Source organism: Chroicocephalus ridibundus, chromosome 4 (assembly GCF_963924245.1).
Source record: "Chroicocephalus ridibundus chromosome 4, bChrRid1.1, whole genome shotgun sequence".
Taxonomy (NCBI): Eukaryota; Metazoa; Chordata; class Aves; order Charadriiformes; family Laridae; genus Chroicocephalus; species Chroicocephalus ridibundus.
Genome location: NC_086287.1, coordinates 36,049,637 through 36,068,988, shown reverse-complemented (window position 1 = coordinate 36,068,988; position 19,352 = coordinate 36,049,637). Strand labels below are relative to the sequence as shown.

Genomic DNA, 19,352 nt, shown 5'->3' with positions numbered 1-19,352 from the left:
GAGGGAATGGCTTTAAGCTGCAACAGGGTAGGTTTAGGCTGGACATTAGGAAAAAATTCTTCACAGAAAGAGTGGTCAGACACTGGAATAGGCTGCCCAGGGAGGTGGTGGAGTCACCATCCCTGAATGTGTTTAAGACTCATTTAGATGTGGTGTTAGGGGATATGGTGTAAGGGAGAACTTTGTAGAGTGGAGATGATGGTTGGACTTGATGATCCCAAGGGTCTTTTCCAACCTAAATGATTCTATGATTCTATTATTAGTACCAAAGCAATGAATCACTATAACTCCACTCAAAAAGTTCAAGTTTAGAAGCAAAAGCAGAAATACTAAACCAAATAAGTGAAACAAAAGGTTTGTAAAGACTGTGCTATCATCAATTTTAAAAGGAACCACTGACCATTTCAGCGAAATATAATACTATCTGGTAGGAAAAAGGGAAGAGAAATACAAAATGGAGAAAAGATTAAATAACCATCATCTGACAGAAACTTTATCTTAAATTAAATAGGTCATTATTACAACAAGGTTAAGTTCCAATTCACAAGAGTAATACCATTTTCCTAATTACATGTTGTTTATTGTAACACAGTACATGCTTATGTGTTCCATATTATTAATTTGATTTAAATATATTTTACTTAAGATATTTACAACTTAATTAAGATATCCATGTATGCATTCAGTAGTACTGTATTGTAGGTGTACTTCCATCTTGTACAAGATAAAGTAAACCTAGAAGCAGCAGAGTAACATAACAACAACAAAGATTGTGCAGGGGAATTCTGCAATGAAACAATAAAAACATTTTTTCAATCTATAAAAAGAGACACTGTGAAGGGTGAAGGCAGGGGAGGAGCATAATTTAAGTCCTAACTTCATGAACGGCACAAAGATGATGAATAGGGAATAACAACTGCGTTTTTCCTCACAATTTCTCACAGGAATTACAAGGCATTAATTTAAGTTAAGTAAAAAGGCAAACACATGCAATGCAAAACTATACCATGTAACTATTGTCATAAAACACTAGAAAACCTAAATGAGCTTAGACATTGACTAGACAAGCTTGCAAAAAAGGATCCTCAAAAAAAATTAAGTATCAAGATCCAGTATCAGGTTCAGTAAGTCTAAGATTTAGGAAGGAGCTAGAAAATATATTAGTGAATATATTGACTTATGTTTGCCCTTTCCTTATCTTCACTCTCCAAGTACTCATTATTAGCCAGTATCAAAGAAAATAGGACTAATTGGATACTTCTCAGTATCGCTGTTACAGACTAACCCGTCACAGACACACTAACTCTTCCTTACAGACAAGCACTACAAGCTATTCAATCAAAACCCACTAAACAATAAAATTTAAACCTGTTGAATCATATGTGTCTTTGCAAGTTACCAAATGCTTAGTTGACTTTGAAGGGAGAAAAAAAAAAAATACTGCGAGAATTCTCAGCTGCCTTCTGTGAAGTCCTTAAAGGACTCAAAATGGCTACAGCAAGATGCTGAGCAGTGAAAAGAATACTGCAGAAGTCTAAAGCATGCTGGTTAAGCAAGTGAAAGTCTCTTTCATTTCAAATCAATGATTATTTACTTTACTGGGCTCAGCTATACACAGTTTCAGGAAGTGGGGCTGGGAAATTCAGGATCGGAGCCCATATATCACCATTTCTCAATGCTTAACTGAACTGCACATTTGTATTACACGTCACTCCTGTCTGCAGAGTTCAGACTTGTAACACTTCCCTTTCCTATCAGAGCCCTGCAACAACAGCATGACAACCTTCTTAAGTCAAGATAAAAGGAGAACATGACAAGAAGCTTTGGCACAATCTATTTTCCCTTAACGGTTCTCTTCCACGCCACTGCGCAGCCAGCCATCAAGAGATAGCTATATCAGAGCTCCACGTCTTTGGCTGATGTTTCAGGAGGAAAACAATTCCAAGCCACTGTCTTATACGCGTGGCCTAAGGCTAATATTTCTTGGTTGGTTGTATAAATTGAGGAAGATTTCAACCATGCAGTGTCAAAACTGTGGTCTGCTTCAGTAATAATTAACTGCTTTGATTTGCTCAGCCTGGAAGAACTCACTACACTGTATCAAGACCTGTTTTATTATTGTGGTTTAGAATTTGCGGTTGGTTCTCTAACACTAGGAATCAATTTTTGTACAAAAAAGCTCTAACCAATGGAACACAAATGTTTTGTTTCCTTCGGATAAGCACGTATTTTGAGGAGACAGAGGTATTTCAAAGCAAGTCAAACATGGTGCATCTATAGCTGGCTTCTATCTTGGTCTCCATCCACCAAGGAGGTACAGTGTGCCTCCATACCTTTTCCTTCTAGAAAAGTCAGACATAGTATTTATTAAATTCCTTTGAAATGAAGTAAGTTAGATAGAATTGTTGCTAAAGAATTTCCAGGGGCGAGGGGGGAGGAAAACATTCACTATTTTTCCACAGAAGCATTATTTTACATAATATAACCTTGTTGAAAAAATTAATTTAAATTTCAGAATACTGTTATAAGCTGGAAACAGAACTGAAACGTAAAAAGTGTTTGAAACGAAAACAGAAAAACATGGGTACTTAACAGAAGTTCTCTGGGCATTTAAGTTCAGTTTTCAGTTTCATATTGAAGAAAACCCACACAGAGTTTGCTTCGTATCATAAAGATTAATTTTCACAACTTTGAAGAGTTTACAATGACAATGTATTGTCAACAGCTACTGTAGTTCCTGCAGGTCTGATCCTGCCTACCACTGAAACTAACCTGCAAAATCAGTTGGAAATTTCTGAGTCCCAAGCTTTTGTAAAAAATGAAAATGGAAAAGAAAAAAGCAGTAATAAAGCCATTACATCATTTAAGCTGCTTCAGAGTGAAATTTAAGAGAAAATAACACCACAGAAATCTCCTAGAAACACAAGTTTTAAAAATTTACCAGCATTCATTAACTTAATGACCTAAGTACACATTAATAGTAGCTGTTAGGCACAGCAATTTAAAAGGGAAAAAAAAGGAGGGGAGGAAACACCCCACTCTACAGGCTAATTCTCTTAATAAGAAACATTTCGTTGTGTCACAGACGTTCATTTTCATTACCTTTTCTATCTAGTAATTATTCCTAGTTAGTGACCTGTTGCAAACACTACCATTTCAGTTTATGTTCACTCAAAACAGCATACTGGTGCGAGGTAAGATGTTTTACTAAAACCAAAGTTACTTTGCTTCTCCCCTGAATAAATACAGATCAAGAAATAGGACCCCTCGCTTTAAGGGGTTCAATTCCATCTTTTCATACAACCGTCTGAGAAATCAAAAGAGTTAATATCAAAATTATGCATTAAAAACCTCTGCAGCATTCCTGTTTGAGTCCTCTCCTGCCTAGCACTTTTTCCTGTCACTGGCTTTTCCAAGAAGCAACAACTTTTCTTTCAGAACTCTGTCTCTGTTGATTAAGAGATAAATGCAACATCAGGTTACCTGAGAATCACTGCGATACAGTAATTAGTACTTATTATCTGACCTGCCTAACTACTGCAACAGCTGTTTATAACATTTGCTGGCAAAAATCTCCTGTGGCACTGGTGACAGACCACCACTGAACCTTTCTGTCCTCCTTCCAAGCCTAAGAATACTGAAATGGTTTGCTCTTGCCTGAAGTCCACAAGATTACCTACGAGCCTAAAAGAATTTTTGCCAGGTAGAGTGAGCGATGGACAAGCACTAAGTTGCTGCATCAGTTAGTTTACCAGTTCTTAAGCAAACACATCTGCATCCCAGTCCCAGGTTTCCACAGACCTACTCTATCACAGCTGTGAAGAATATGCTATTTGCAACTAAAAGAAACAAGCGCTATCCTAGAAAATTTATACTGCATAGGGACAGGTATTCAAGTACTTAATTCTTTGGCACTGCTAGAAGTGCGGGGATGTGTCCCTATTAGCATGTCAGGACAGAAACGGATGGTAATGAGGCCTTCAAAAGGCTCTTCAGAAGTCAATTTAGCCTTGTCAGAGATTTACTGAATGTAGTATAATTGCAAACACTGCCAACACAAGAAGTTAAATGTGATCCAGAATAGCTATAGAAACTACAACATCAGGGAAAGAAAGCAAAGGCATTTGGATTGAAAGGATGCAAAGACTAAAATTACAGGGGAAGGGAGCACAACAGCCCTATCCTATTCAAAGGGTTTTATCTTAATATCTCTCTCTCTCCCTAGTCAAATTCAACAGCATGAAGCAGAACACCAAGTACAGTACTGGTGAACAGACTCGTTAAAAAAAGCTTACCAATAGTTTACAAATGCTCAAAGATCACTGGACAATACTATGGGAATAGTAAGGCTTCTTGGTTTTAATTATATTTTAAAGGGATGCCTGATTCGGTTGTATTTTATGTGCTGAGTTAGGCCGGACCATTCACACAATAAAAAGTATTGAATACGACCAGCAAGGTTGTAAGATTAAAGCCAGTAATTGAACTACATCAATTTCTCCTAAGGAGAGCTGAAATGCATAATCAGCCAAGTGATGTTTCACATCTACATCACCCACGCACATCAGACATTTAAGAGTGATCTAAAAAAGGGGAAGAAACTTTTCCACCCTTCTGTATTTGTCAAATTATCCAGACATAAGAGCTATTAATTTCATTTTAAACAGACCTTGCAGAAAGGTCATCCGTGCAGTAATAAAAGACCTCAAGCTACATAGCTTTCTTCCCTACCCATGGAGCACACACACAGTAGCATCATACTTGCATAAAAACCCAGGAAAAGGGATGCCATCTGATGCAATACTTTTGCTTACGAAGGAAGCAGTTCTTTACTTATATCCCACCATGAGATACTCACGAGGATTAGAATGTGACAGAAAAAATAATGATGCCATACACCCTCCTCAACTCACCTGATATTGCCAATCAGAAACAACATTTCTCCTGAGAAAGATGAAGATGGAGATAGTATACAGCTACTTTTGCAATGAATATAACATTAAGTTGATTAATTCATTGCAATAAATACAAAAATGAAGATTTGAGACCATCTACAATGTCGATACTCACTAAGTCTTCAATCAGTGGCAAATAAAGAACAATAGTCCAAGGAAATAAATCATGCATTTCACATAAATCTGGTAGGGATAAATGCCTATAAGACAGATATCATCTTTACAATGGGACACAAGCAGTCATCTTTGAGCGGCTTGGGTGACCAAGCTGGAACGCTTATTTGGGTTGTGAGCTGCCATTCTGTGGCTGAGAACACTGAGTAGTTTGCTAACATCTCCTTCATGGGGCTGTTGCGCCCCTTTGGTTCCTTTGAACGTATATCCTAGTATACATGACTCAGGGAGAGGCTATGCAAACTACGTTTATTCTTTCGATAAAAACCACATTTGAAATAAGTACTAAGGTAACAGTAACAGCTACTACTTAGGAAAATCCATGCACAATACTTCAGCCTTGCAAATTTCACTTTGTTCCCATTTTGATTATTTACACACAGTGTTTTTATTTTACTCTAAACAAATGTATAACTTGTTTATGAAGACCTCGCTTGATCTCACTGAGCTCAGTTTGTTTAGGATTTGTACCAGCACCAAACAAGAGCGGCAATGCAGAGCCAGAACAGACCATGGTTAGAAGTTTGCTACCTCTACACCTTATATCAGGTTCTGCTGCCAGCCACCTCCGCCCACTGCCTTGGCTTTCACTGTGTCCCATGCTGTGGGTTTCATAGCCACAGAACAAACCAGACTGCAAAGTGCACAGGCTGAAAAAGAACACAGGAAAAGAAAAATGTTTTCCAGTTGAATCAGTTCCTGACCTGGGTCAGTATACAACCGCACAAACTGCAGTGCCATCAGAGAGGGAGAGGCTGAGGCTGGCAACTCCCTAAACTGCCACCAAAACTTTAAGAGTGAACACTTACGCTGAAGGACTTGCTTTGCAGACTCCTTTCAGACCTGTGTTTTTTGGTTTTAGTTTTGTGGGGTTTGTTTGGATTTTTGTGATGATTTTCTTTTTGGTGTGGATTATTTTTGTTGGTTGGGGTTTTTTGGTTTTGGGGTTTTGTTTTGTGGTTTGTTTTTTTGTTTGTTCTAGTTTTTTGTTTATTATTTATCTCACATATCTCCCAGTACATTATTGAGCTTGTCTTCCATGACCTGGACTGTGTCAGTCCACCATTACACTGGATAAGAGCTGACTAAATACCAATTCAACCTCAATTTGCTGGGTGGTATTCTATGACCTATGCTACAGGAGAGGAGAGACTAGATTGATTCAAGATTCTTCTGTATATTTCGCCCACTGACTTTGTCTGAAGTTATGATAGCTTACTATATGAGATTAAGAGAGGGGACTATTTCTTTCATCAAATAGTCAAGTTTGGAGCTATCATCAAGCACACTTCCTAAAAGAACTCAATTTCTTTATTTTTATAAATGCAATTGCTGAATAACCCTTACTGCCTTAGGACCCTATCTACTTTCCAATTCACCCACCAATATAACAACAATGTGATACTGTTAAAGTAAACAGTATGTGATTTTTGTTCAGGTGTAACATCTAACCTCTCTTTTACTGCTAGATTAGACGGAAACTACTCTCCTTAACAAAAGCACTGACAACAGAGCATTAAAGTGCACCTTCCCACAGCAGCACTGCCAGTTAGGACCTGGCCGTAACTGTTACAATTACAAAATACACTAGATAATTAAAGCCTTATAAACCATCAGAACAATAAGCACCACCAGATATATTACTAAACTTACCCAAATCATTACAGCTAAAAAATAGTGTAAATAGTTCAGTATATACCTGTATCGATGCTGTGGGCAAGTTCTCTGGGTCATTGTTAGGGATATTCCTATTCAGATAGGAATGGGAAAACATGGCTTTATGAAGGTGCTTAAGGTACTGTGTTTCACATACGCAGAAAGAGAATCACTAGATATATTTGATTACAAATTGGGGTAAACAAAGTGTTCTAATCTAGAAAATCAAATTTAAAAACAATAATCCAGCCTGATACGCACGTGGTCCCCAAATCCTAAAACACAATACACGAACACAATAAGCTTTTAAAAACTTCTAGATAAGTATCTGTCATCTACTGTGGATTAATTATTTTAACATTATCAAATGTTATTTCAACATTTTGTTCATAAAGCGAGTCAATTTCCAGAAATTTGAAAATAAAACAAACCTAAGAAACAGACCTGGCCTATGTTCAGATTTCCTCAGTTACACCCTCCTCTCTTTGGGAAGTCTTCCTTAAACGTAAGCTGAAGAATGAATACTTCTATAAGGTTTCCCACACAGTTTGTTCCTCGGGTGAGACTAAGAGGCTGGACAACATACCAGGATCCTGAGAGTACACTCTGTGCACTGATTGTGAACCTGAGTTAGTCTAACACACTTCAGGGCTTGCAATGTGTATGCTTTCATACAGATTTTTCTGCAAATCCCATGTAGAAACACAGGAATTCTGCTTAAGATTGCCTGGAGTCCTCCTCAATACCACAAAAATCTCATTCAAGTACTTCTCCACTGAGAAAGATAAAGAGCTATCAGAGTTGCATATACTTCTCTTGATGGTGCAAATAAATGTGGATTCAAAAGCCTATGGCCTGGAATGACATCAGCTACTTCAAGTACCTGGAGCAGAAGCAAACTAATACTTCATTGAGTTGCTTTTTCTTCCCCTGCTTGTAGCTGTTGGAGAAAAATCAGCCATGTCAATATCTACTTAAAGTTCCTGTAATTCCTTAGCCTTCTACATATGCAGTGCAGACTAATTGTTGTGCTGAACAATTCTCAGAAAGTGTCATATCTTGAGAGATTAAAAAAATGCACGGTATTATAGGTAGAGTTTTGCAGGGAGGGGGTAGCTCTTTTTTTTTTTTTTTTTTTTTTTTACGAGGACTTTCCATAAACAAATAATACCCAGATACTTATATTTTTAATGGCCAATTTTTAAATCAGAATTTCATACTGTACCTACCACCATTGTCCTCAGATTAATATCACTCCGAGGGCTTTCTTTTGCCAATATAGTATACTAATCAGTTAAGCTTTACTAAGAATCCCAGCCTTTTACTATTTCATTCTACCATCCTATGAAGGTCAGCCTTAAATTTAATTTTAGAAATTATACAAAACCATAGTGGATTCTTTGTATATTAACGATGTTGAACTTTAAAACTGAACATAGCATACTGCACAATACTACAGAAATTGCAATTGTATAGCCCCAGACTGTAGTCAGTTCTCTGTCCTCCTATCAAGAATACATAACGAAAAGGATTTAAAATAACATAAGAAACAGCTACATCTTGGAAGCTTACACAAATGTTACCAGCAGAGATCCTGCAGAATACATAATACAGACGAGACACAGCCAAGAATGATTATCATGTGGATGACCCTGTAGAGTTAAAAAATACAGCAATGCATGAGTAGGAAATTATTAAATTTTATTACTGTAGTATGATAAACAATGCTAATCTGTAGACTGAGGTTACAGATTACATAAGAGATCTTGCTGATGAATGATTTAACATTATGGGACCACAGATATAGCGTTGTTTGTTATCACAGATGGAGGTTCTGGGTAACAGGATTCAGGGCTTGGGATTTGGTTTTTTAGTGTTTATATATAATCTACGACTGAAAGTAAACAGTTCTGAAATTACAGACAAATAGGAAACAAAATAGCAGGACCTTACAGGATAACCACCTTTCAGTCTTCAAAGGACGTCACAGTACACTGAATAACCAAGTATTTCAGTGCAGTAGTGATCCAGTATCCTTGTGACTAGGAATTACTGCTGGGAAAATGTAAACTTATGTTCTCCTGGACTGCATCAAAACATTTATATGAATAAGAGGTCAAAGTTTCCTAGAACAATAAATACAAATGTCTTATCTAAAAAAAACCCACCTCACACGTGTGTGATTATCTCTATTAGCACCAAGTTCAAACACAATCCAACAGTAGGTCAGGCACAACAGACACCTAACCAACTGTGTAATAACTTTAATGATGGTCTGAACAAATGCAGACACCGCGTATCAGATATAAAATAAAATAAGGCTTGGTTGAATTGGATATGGTAGTACCCACCTAGTTTTGTAGGTTAGCTGTACTGTCAGCAGGATATTCTGACTGCAAATAGAACTATAGCTCTCTCCTGTATCTCCACCCACCCTCCGGCCCTTGCCTGGGTTATGCTTCCTGACACCTCACCAACTTCCTCAGACAGCGCATCTCAAACAACTAACACACTGAACCTGGAAGAAAGCATTAAATTCTTTAGAAGTTATCAATACTGTTATCAACTGTACATGAAGCGCTTACTGGTACAACGCAAAAGATAGGGGGAAGATGACAAAGTAATTTTAGAACATTCTCTACATTTCAGAGCAACAAAACAATCCCAAAGGTGCACAGGTGGAAAGGGATAACACACATTCTATCACTCAGCATTTGCTTTCAAAGTACACTCAATCTTTTAGAGATGTCCATAAGAACCCCCTTTTACTGCTCAAATATTATGACCCCTTCCAGATTCTAGATCCTAACAACACAGGTTTTGTGTGTATTGACAGGCATCAGTTTAGTAAATCAGTCTCCTTTTACCTGCCGCAAGTCTGCTTGTTCACTTCATTACGGTCAACACCAAAGGGTAGGCAAGCTAATTCATTACTTCTATTGTTTACTCTCTTCATACAGTGAAGAAAGTCCTGCAGACCCTCATGTTATTTGAAATACCCAGAAATAGTATCTTGATGCCTTGCTTAATCTCATTTTGGATGTTCCGCAGCCATCATCATTCCCCGTAAATGCTTTTCTTTGTGCTGCATTTTAATTTATGCCTACTACCCCCTTAATCCAGATTCAATTTCAATAAAATAACTATGAATACCATTAGCTAAAACACGAAATCTAGGAAAATGTGCCCCAGAGGTTCTGAGCCTCCCTCTCCTGTGGCTGGTGATACCGCACTTAAAGATCTGGCCGCACAGTGGATGTGAGCAGAGCAATTGCTCAGCTGCACCCTTCTCCTGATGGAGGCTGCAGACCCTACTGCACACAGCTTGCACAGTATGGCATCAGTTATCCCCTGAGACCCCCTGTCGACTGTGCCTCAGAAAGATCCAGCTCCCATGTGCTTTAAAAAAAAAAAATGAAACAAAGCACAAGGCCAATGTTTTGGGTAATAAGAAAATAGCATTCCTTGTGGAAAGGGTCCTGCAGTCAGCTACATTATGATTCAAGTGTTCTTCTAACATACCTTTTGGTACTCACTATCCAGTTAAGACAAAACTAATTTCTATACAAATTGCTGCCACATCACTGTCAAAGAACAAACTTGAGAAGATAGACAAGAATTCTTAGTTTTATACTAGAAACATTATAAATGTGCAGTCTACCCCTTTTCCTTACAGTACTACCCCTTATGCAAGCTTATAGTCACTTAGCAACTTGGTGGTAACTGCCTTTGTTTCAAGAATATGGATAACTAGATTATGAAACTACTGGTTCAGTAAAAATAACATCTTAAAATAAAGGACATGTCAGTCAAGTTATTCCTATTCTAGGAAATTCTATGTGTACTCTGAGTCAGATTGCTTTGACAGATAAAAGCACATAGTCAAGACACAGCTTGACAAAGTTGCATATGCATGTATTATATTAAGTTTCCAGAATTTATTGAATATCAATGCCATCCAGTTCTTGAGATATTTGTATTATGCTTGAAATTAAACAAAATCCATCCTTTCAAAATCATTGCTAGACTTAGGAAAAATAATTTTAAGATCAGCCCTCAAATTCATGCATTTATGTTATGATTTAGGAGAAACTGTCTACTTAGGCAGCACTTCAAGGCCCACAGAATTTGCATTTCTTTTATTTTATATTCTATATACATACAGATGTTTGACAAACTGTGTTATTAACATGTCACACTATCAGAGATAAAGCATTTTATGAGAAAGAAAAAAATTAAGTCACCATATTGCTCAATTTTTATCTGCACTCTTTTGCAAGAAATGCTGTGAGACAACTTATAACAAATAGAAGAACTAGGTCTAAAGCTAGTTTTAAAACACGAGGATGGATGTGTTGAGAGACACATCAATTTTTACTCCTCTCTCCTGTGTTGTTCACAGAAGCCTCAACACATGGAAAATGTAACTTTTTTACACGTATACATGATAGCATTTATGGAGAAAACTGTGTAAAAAGAGGGGAAGAAGCTGTAAATTATCCTTCTGTTGGGATTAATATGCAAAAGAGAATGAAGCACGAGCAACAGGGAAGACAAAAAGTTCTCCTAGAGAGAAGGAGTAATATGCTTTAACAGGTAAAAAGTAAGACAGAGCACAACTTGCTAAAGCAGGCGTTTAAAGCTGAATCCCAGACACCTAAGAAAACGCAACACAGATGTTTCCAATGATCAACCCCCACAAACGTGTCCTAATGACCACTTATTCACAGCCAAAAATATACATCTACAAGACTGCTCTAATACTCATTGTTTCTTTGCTATCCTGTGCACTTAATTTTCCAAATGGTTTTAAAACCTCTTGGCTCTGTGGCCAAAAGAAACCCAAAACCATTTTTCAGGAACAATTTCTCTGTCCTTCTGCGATGTGATCCCCTGTACAGAGCTGAGAAGCAAGTGCTAGGACTGCATTAATCAAATTTTACACAAATCAGCTGAACGATACATTTTGATGTCCCAATAGACATTCACTAACAGAGCACAGAATTCACAAAACCCAACAGAAACAGCAAATGACCCGTTTGGCTGAAGGCAAAGAGTGCGAGGAGAATAGGAAATAGAGATTCTGCAGTCCAAATGATTCCTCCTGAGTAGGGAACGAAGCCAAGTGATAGGATATCAAATTTTCACGGAAATGGCATAGCGGAAGCCTGGGTTTACAGCTGTAGCAGGATTCTAGAAACAAAAGGAAAGAGAAAAACAAAGCAAAACAAACCAAAATATGGTCCAACAGAGCAGATGAGGTATTGAAAATTAAACAGCCTGACTGTAAGACGGGAAAGTCAGAAGAGGAGACTGCGTAAAAAGAGCAAGAAAGTAAGAGGGGATGGAATAATCGCACGAGGTTAAAAGGCAATCAGCAACATTACTAGTCTGTTAGGAATGAAAGAGGTTGGCATAAGCAGTGGTTGACAGAGGAAGAATAGTGTTATGTTTTATTTGTTTAAAAAAGAAAGTAGATTGTTGTGTAGAGGTAGACAGCTGGAAATTGAATTAAGCAGAAATAGCGGCGAGATGACAATGGCTTGTTACCAGTGAATATTCACATTCAGGAAGGAAGTGCGCAAAATTAAGACGCGAATTAACTTGAAGTGAAGGAACTACGTTTAGTGGCAGAATTTTCTCCAAGAAGCTGTTGCAGCCTAAGAGAACCACAGAGACAATCAGCTGTCAGAAAGCAGTCAAGATAGAAAAAGGCAACATAAATGCCTGCAGAAAGAATCCAATTAACTAGCCATAAAGAAAAAACAAAAGAGTATTTTAGAAGTAGAAGTAATAAGTAGAAACCTTGCTAAAGTTTTCCACAAGAAAGACTAAGAGAAGCTGTCCAAAATAGGCTGCTTGGTTTGAAAATAGGAGCTACTTACAAAAAAAAAAAAAGGGCATTTCAAACATTTTTCCAGCCTTCCAAGGCATTTTAGATATGCAAAAAGGGGAAAGACATCACAAAACCAAGTTGATACACCTAAATCATGCAGGTTTTTTTTAAAAAAAAAAAAAAAAAAGACAAGAACAAATGGAAAGAATGAATGTTTCAATGGGTACACAGTAAGCAGAGGTGAGAACAGTCTGTATGAAAACCATTTATGAAATTCAAATCTTTATGAAGTGACCAAGACTGACTGGAACAGCCTGAAAACATAGGTTACGCTTACAGTATATATTACAGTGTGCTTACAATAGGAAAGCAGAGCTGTAGGAAGTCACAAATACAAACAACTCATGAGATTTTCTCCACTTCACTAAATTTTGAGTCCAAACACCTCTGATTACTCAAGTCTCTGAGACAGTGCTATCTTCTAAATGAATGTTTACTACAATTCTTGATTATTATCTTGATTATTCTACTGTTTAGACTGCTGCTGTGGATAATTCCAGCAGACTGCCTGAATGACACCACTTTCTCACTGCACTCTTTTTTTTTTTTTTTTTTTTAATACGCTCTTTAATGAGTAAGGGTTGGACCAGAAGATCTTTCAAGGTCCCCTCCAACCTGGGCTGTTCTGCTGTTCTATGATTACTGTAACGTAAGGACTGAAACATGACTAAACAAAAAGACATTTTTGTCATGTATAGAAGGCAATTAGAGCCTATAAAAGGCTATAATTAGAGCCTATAAAAGGCAATTAGAGGGGCACATAGGACACGACAGGAAAACTTTCTTTAAAGTTTAGATTTACCAAAAAAAATTAGAATTTATTTGGGAGTCCAACTGAATAAAACATGAATACTTCATGGCTTTATCATTCAACACACACAATGGTCTATCAGTTTAGAATCTTTCAAATGCCACTGTACAAGACATCCCGTTTTCCAATTCCTGAAAAATTTCAAAGTACCCCTCCAATTCTTTTCCAAATTTATATTCTCCATTGTTGAGGACAATTTTTGTTCTTTTGCTTCCCAACTATCTTCCATTACAGAATGAACATTGGGTAAACAACCAGCATTCCCGCAGGCAGATGGTACAGCTGAAAGATGGTTTGTGTGTATTTGTATGCTAAATTTAAAACTTAAGAAAGCTATCCTTAAAATAAACTTTGATATCCGAATACAGAAATAAAGCAGAACACAAATTATTCCACAACTTTTACAAAGTTCCTTACCTAGCTCTTGCTGGTTTCCTTTTAAGTAAATTTAACAAATTTCGGCTGCCAAAATTCTTATCATATAGTGTTTTAGACAACTGTAGATATTCCCAGGCACTTCAACGGCCAAGATTTCGTTAGGAATCTGTCATTAATGCAGGTGAACAAACATAATGACTGGAGGTTGAAAGCTTTTCTTTATTTAAGCTTTCAATTTTCACCTCAATCAGGAAAAGCATACTTTGTGTAAACGCTCTGAATGCTTTGTGTAAATGCTTCTCTTGCTTCTAGCAAGAGACTATTCTTAGAACAGTTCAGTTCCCTTCCAAGTCATCGATCCAGTCATAGAAAACTGCTCTTGCCATTACTACTGTGTTCCACAAAGTGTGACAAGAGGCAGCGATTTAAGAAAACTAACACAGCAGGGGCTGGTATCATAGTATCCATGAAAAGCATTTACTAGTTATTTCATCCAGCAAGAAGTTTATGTTGCAGCTTCCCTTCCAGCTGAGCCTGTCCTCTGAAGACATGTCTGAGGAGACAATACGGAAGGACAATTAGATGCTTAAAGAAATCTTCCAATAGCCATCTAGATTTAGGGGATAAAATTGACCAAGAAGCTTCACTGTCTGATGCATATGTTCCATAATATTATAAAGTTATATCAGATCCACCCCGTAAAAATTTTACCTAAATGAAGTCTTCTTCAAAACACTAACATTAAAGAATTTGAGCTGCAATAGGGTTTTTAACTCCATCATTCCCTATTGCTACCAAAAGTTACTGTGTGCTCCTGAGCTCTAATGAGCACAGCAAGACAGCAGCTGACAGGGTGTGCCAGGCTTTTTCTATGAAGTTGTTCCAGCTAAACAGTTACTAGAGATTGTTTTAACTTGGACAAATGGGTAGGCTCCTCCCTGATACAAGGCCAACAAAACTTTGCATAGTTTATATTCTCTCAGCCTCCCCACCCTTCATATGTTGTTTTTTCCTTCTTGTTAGGATATGCATAATCAGACTACAAAAACCAAGTTACGTAAAAATCTTAATCTAAGTAAAAGGGAGGAAAAACACTGCCTGCTGTAAATGCAGAACAATTGTTTGTGGTAGCATATATACATGCATGCATGAGACAATGACCTTGTTTCTGTTGCCACAGCTAGAGATGTGTAATAGAGAGACATTACATCGCTGAGGGAGAACTGGACAGAATTAATTCAAAATTCCCTCCTTAGTGTATTTTATAGGTAGCACGCTACTTGATTAGTATCTGAGCTCCTGTCGCAGCAGTTTGGATAAGCTGGGGGATACAGGCAAATCACAGCAGATCAGGCATCAGTTCTGATCTGTTCTTTTTCTATTTGACTCGCTTTAAAAAGATTATTTATAGATTAAAATTACAAAAAGAAAATATTTAGAGATCAGGACTGCATTATTCATCGTTTTCTTTGTCAAGACAACAATAAAACCTACCTAATGATAGAGATGCTTGATGTAATATTCTAATTGGCTTAGCAATTCCTTTGTTAAGTACTTCTTAACGTGCTGCTCTGCCCTGAAAATTATTTGATAGTACAATATTCAAAGGTCAGAAGTATGATGACAACTTAAAGGATTTGACTCCTACAGCTTGGAGTACTATAAAAGGATAAGATTTTAATCTCATGTTTATCTACTAAAAGAGTCTGTAATACACCAACCACTGGTCAGGCAGAAAGAGAACTCCCCTGGTTTTCTTTACAAACTGATACAACTCCCAAGAGCAGAGCTACACAGCAATTGACAGAAATGTTTTCTGAAGTGCAACTGCAAGGGAACAATCCAGACTTTTTCGGCCTGGTATGATTCAAGTTCAACAATCCTTAAAGCAGCAAGTCAGGGTATTACAAATACACGCACCATAAAAACTGAGAAAACTGTTCAACTCTACCTCAAAGCAAAACATACCAGTTTTAACTATCATAGTACAATGAAAATGGTTTCCGCCAAAGCCAGCAATTACAGGATACTCACACGGGTCTTATGTGCATAGTTGCTACACTTAAACTTGAAGGAATAGTTACCACGAATAAGGATGTTTATTACATCCTTACTTCTAGCTCTGCATTTTCATCACATGTAAGATAGCACCGGGCCCTGCCAAAAGCCTCACTTGGACAAAGAACAAACAAACTGCTTCCAAAGCCAGCACGACATTCAAACATTTTAACCTGGCATTAAACTTGATGCAAGCATCTGCCATGTTCTGGGCAAAACGCTGCAGTGAAATATGCCACTGAAGGAAGCTACTGCCAGCTCTAGGAACACAAACCTACCCAGCACAAGTAATTCCAACAAACGGATAAAACACTATAGAGCCACCATCCTCTTCTGAACATGGAGGAGGGAAAGGAAGTCTGCAACCTAACTACTTTGTGTAAGCCTTCACAGTAATTTTTGGGTGACTCCATGGAAGAGGCTACAAATTCCAACTAAGAATAACTTAATCAAGCTTCCTTTATGATGAATGGGGCAACGTACAGCTTCCAGTATACAACTTCCAACATACAGCTTTGCAACCAGCTTGTTTTATGCATAAAAACTTACTGCGTCAATACAGGCTATTTTATAAATACTAAACCTATCCCTTTTGATTACTGCAAAATTGCATAAATAAATGTATCTGATGCCTCACTTTCCCCATCAAGTTATCTACGGGTTTCTTTTGCTCATGTTTTTTCCTTTCTTATTTTTCCAATATAATTTCATTCAGGATTTTGGAAATCTTTCCAAGCAGTCCACGTAAGCATGAAGTGGAGGGAAAGGCAATTCCAAAAGCTCAATTCTGAATAAAACTGAAGGCATCCCTAGTAACACAAATTCCCTGGATCAACACATCATTTTATAAAACTGAAAGTGATGCAAAATAGTTAACTGTTAAGCTTTATCAATCTGTAACAATTCTATTTTGAAAAAAAAAAAGAAGAAAGACCTAAACAGTAAACACATAACTGCACAACTTCAGCTTACAATTTAGAAAATATTTCCTGCATGCAAATTAGATCAAACACTCTGTTGGGGGAATCTTAGACTAGATGCTTTCAAATACGCAATTCTGTAGCTTTGTTCTAACAAGATTCCCTCCTACACAAAATTCTTGTGAAAAAGTACTGGTTACATTAAGTTGAACAACTCAGAGTCAGGAGGGATCAGAGCATCAACATATATTAAGGGTATTATTCTGAATACGATCAACAAATGTACCCTACCCACCAAAGAAGTTCATCACTTCCCCTATTCTATTTTAAATAAATACAAAAAGATCAATAATGAAGAACAGAAGATCAATCTGGCTTCCTACCCAAAACCCACCAGTTTTTAACTTACGTAATTTGATCACTGGTAAAGTTTTTCAAAGACATTTCCATGACTTCATATTTTTAAATTCCTTTTATAAAATGGCATTTGGCATTTATTCCCATTAAGAGCAAGAGACATTTAGACTTCTAAAACTCCTTTTGAAAGCCATGAGGTTAAAATATCAGAAATATCTAAGAAAGACAAACCACGTTCTGATAAAGAAGGGAAAAGAGGTTTCGTTAAGAACTGTATTCAGTATCATAATTACTTATTATAAGTAGATGAAGGCAATTATATTTAGACAGTTTAATATGAGCACTGCATCCAAAACATCAATATCATGGCAAATTCACCAAGTTGTGATGCAACAGGGAAACTTTTTGAGACAAGCATTACCCTTGTCTGTGCTGCCAGTCTTCCAAGACACAACATGAGATACATCTGAGCACAGCTGGAAACAACTGCTTCCACAGTTTCTACAAGCCCTGCAGCTAGCAGCTAGGAGTAGATGGAAACTTCTTACATATGTATACATTTCATATACGTTTATTTACACACCCACAGTACACTTCCTGAATGTAACTATGTTAAGCAACAATCAAAAAAATATCAGTGTTCTCCTTTACCCTACTTAATGGGCAGTCCAGAGCAGTGAATACAGGTCATTGAGCACACCGCAAGAGTAGCTAGACATTTATTTGCCCTACAGGTACCTGAATAATTAAACCTTCATCTTAAAGAAGCCATTACCAAGATAAGACAGTGATAGTTACAAACTTTTTCCTTCCACTTCTTCCAAGGGTGAGAAGTTTGTTTGGTTCCCCCCCTGCCCCGTTCTGGCTTATGAAAAGAAGGATTTGCATTTTCACCACAAAACACAGTACAAAACTTATGCTGTTATTGTTGTTTAAAACAAAACACAAAAAAACCCATCTAACACCTGAACCCAGAGCAACACACACATATGGTTACAGGTTCATGGTAGGGAAGACGAGGTCTGAAACATCTCTTGGACTTTATTTTTTATTTCTCTTAGAACAGAAAACATCAAGGTTGTAACAGGCCTTAGTTCACTCCACAGAAAGGCTAATGATAATATTATGCCTATGCATACGTAAACTTCTGATTCGTTAATTTTAGTAAAATTTAAATAACTTTAAAAGTTTTAACCAAAAGCTTTTGGTGATTATTTTTTTTTTTTTTTTTAGGTAGCTATTTCAAAAGGCAGGGTAAACATCAAAGAATTCCTCCGAACTGCTATGATGGTTAATCAAGGGTAAAAGAAACCCTAGCAAAGAAAAAGTAGGGGTGCTGAAGAGACCTATTTGCTTCAATCCTGTTCCTTTTAGAAAGGATTTTAACTCCATCAGACTGATTTCTGAAGCAATGTTAAGGGGAAAAAAAAAAGGTATTCATTCACGAAAGGCCATAATCATCCTTGCATACTTGATGATGTAAACATGTTTTCCAATTGAGAATTTACGTTATGCAGAAATTGTCTTTATAGTAATCCTTACAGTCAGTAAGCTCGAGAGGTTTTTTGCATAGCTTTTAATGAAATTTTTGAATTAGGTATCATCACTGGAAATAACTTTGCTAAGGAGCAAATACAAGCACCAGCCCAAAACACACTCAGTGGTAAAGAAAATATAGAGTAATCCACCACAAACACAATCCCAAGAAGGCATTATCTCATTCAGGAGTAGGATAAGCATTAGAATGATCAAATATTTTTTTTTACTAAATTAATGGAGCAAAGTAAAGAAGAAAGTGGAATGAGTCTATTCCACCTTCCCAAAGATTGAAAGTTTCAAGGCAAAACCATACATACTGAAAAGGACACAGTTCTTGACCCTTTTTAATGTTTGCCACAGCCTCCTGACTCACTTTAAGGAATTCTCACACATGCCCTTAAGTTTCCCTGAAGAGCTTATGTATTTCAGCTTGTTTCCTTGGAAAGCTTCTTCAGGGAATGAAGTATCTCCCCATATAAGGAAAGCTGATTTTTCCAAGATTGAACCATGGCTAGAAGGACTAAAACTAAGTATCTGAATGTCTCCTACAGGCTCCAATTATCAACGAGGCATTATACAGAAGTTGTGCTGTACACACCCAGAAAATT

At 37.1% G+C, this 19,352-nt stretch overlaps 1 protein-coding gene across 4 annotated transcripts in view; it reads right to left on the bottom strand.

Annotated features, from left to right (window-relative positions):
* STXBP6 (syntaxin binding protein 6) overlaps positions 1 to 19,352 on the bottom strand; it is a 154,765-nt gene that overhangs the window by 59,329 nt on the left and 76,084 nt on the right. The window lies entirely within an intron of this gene.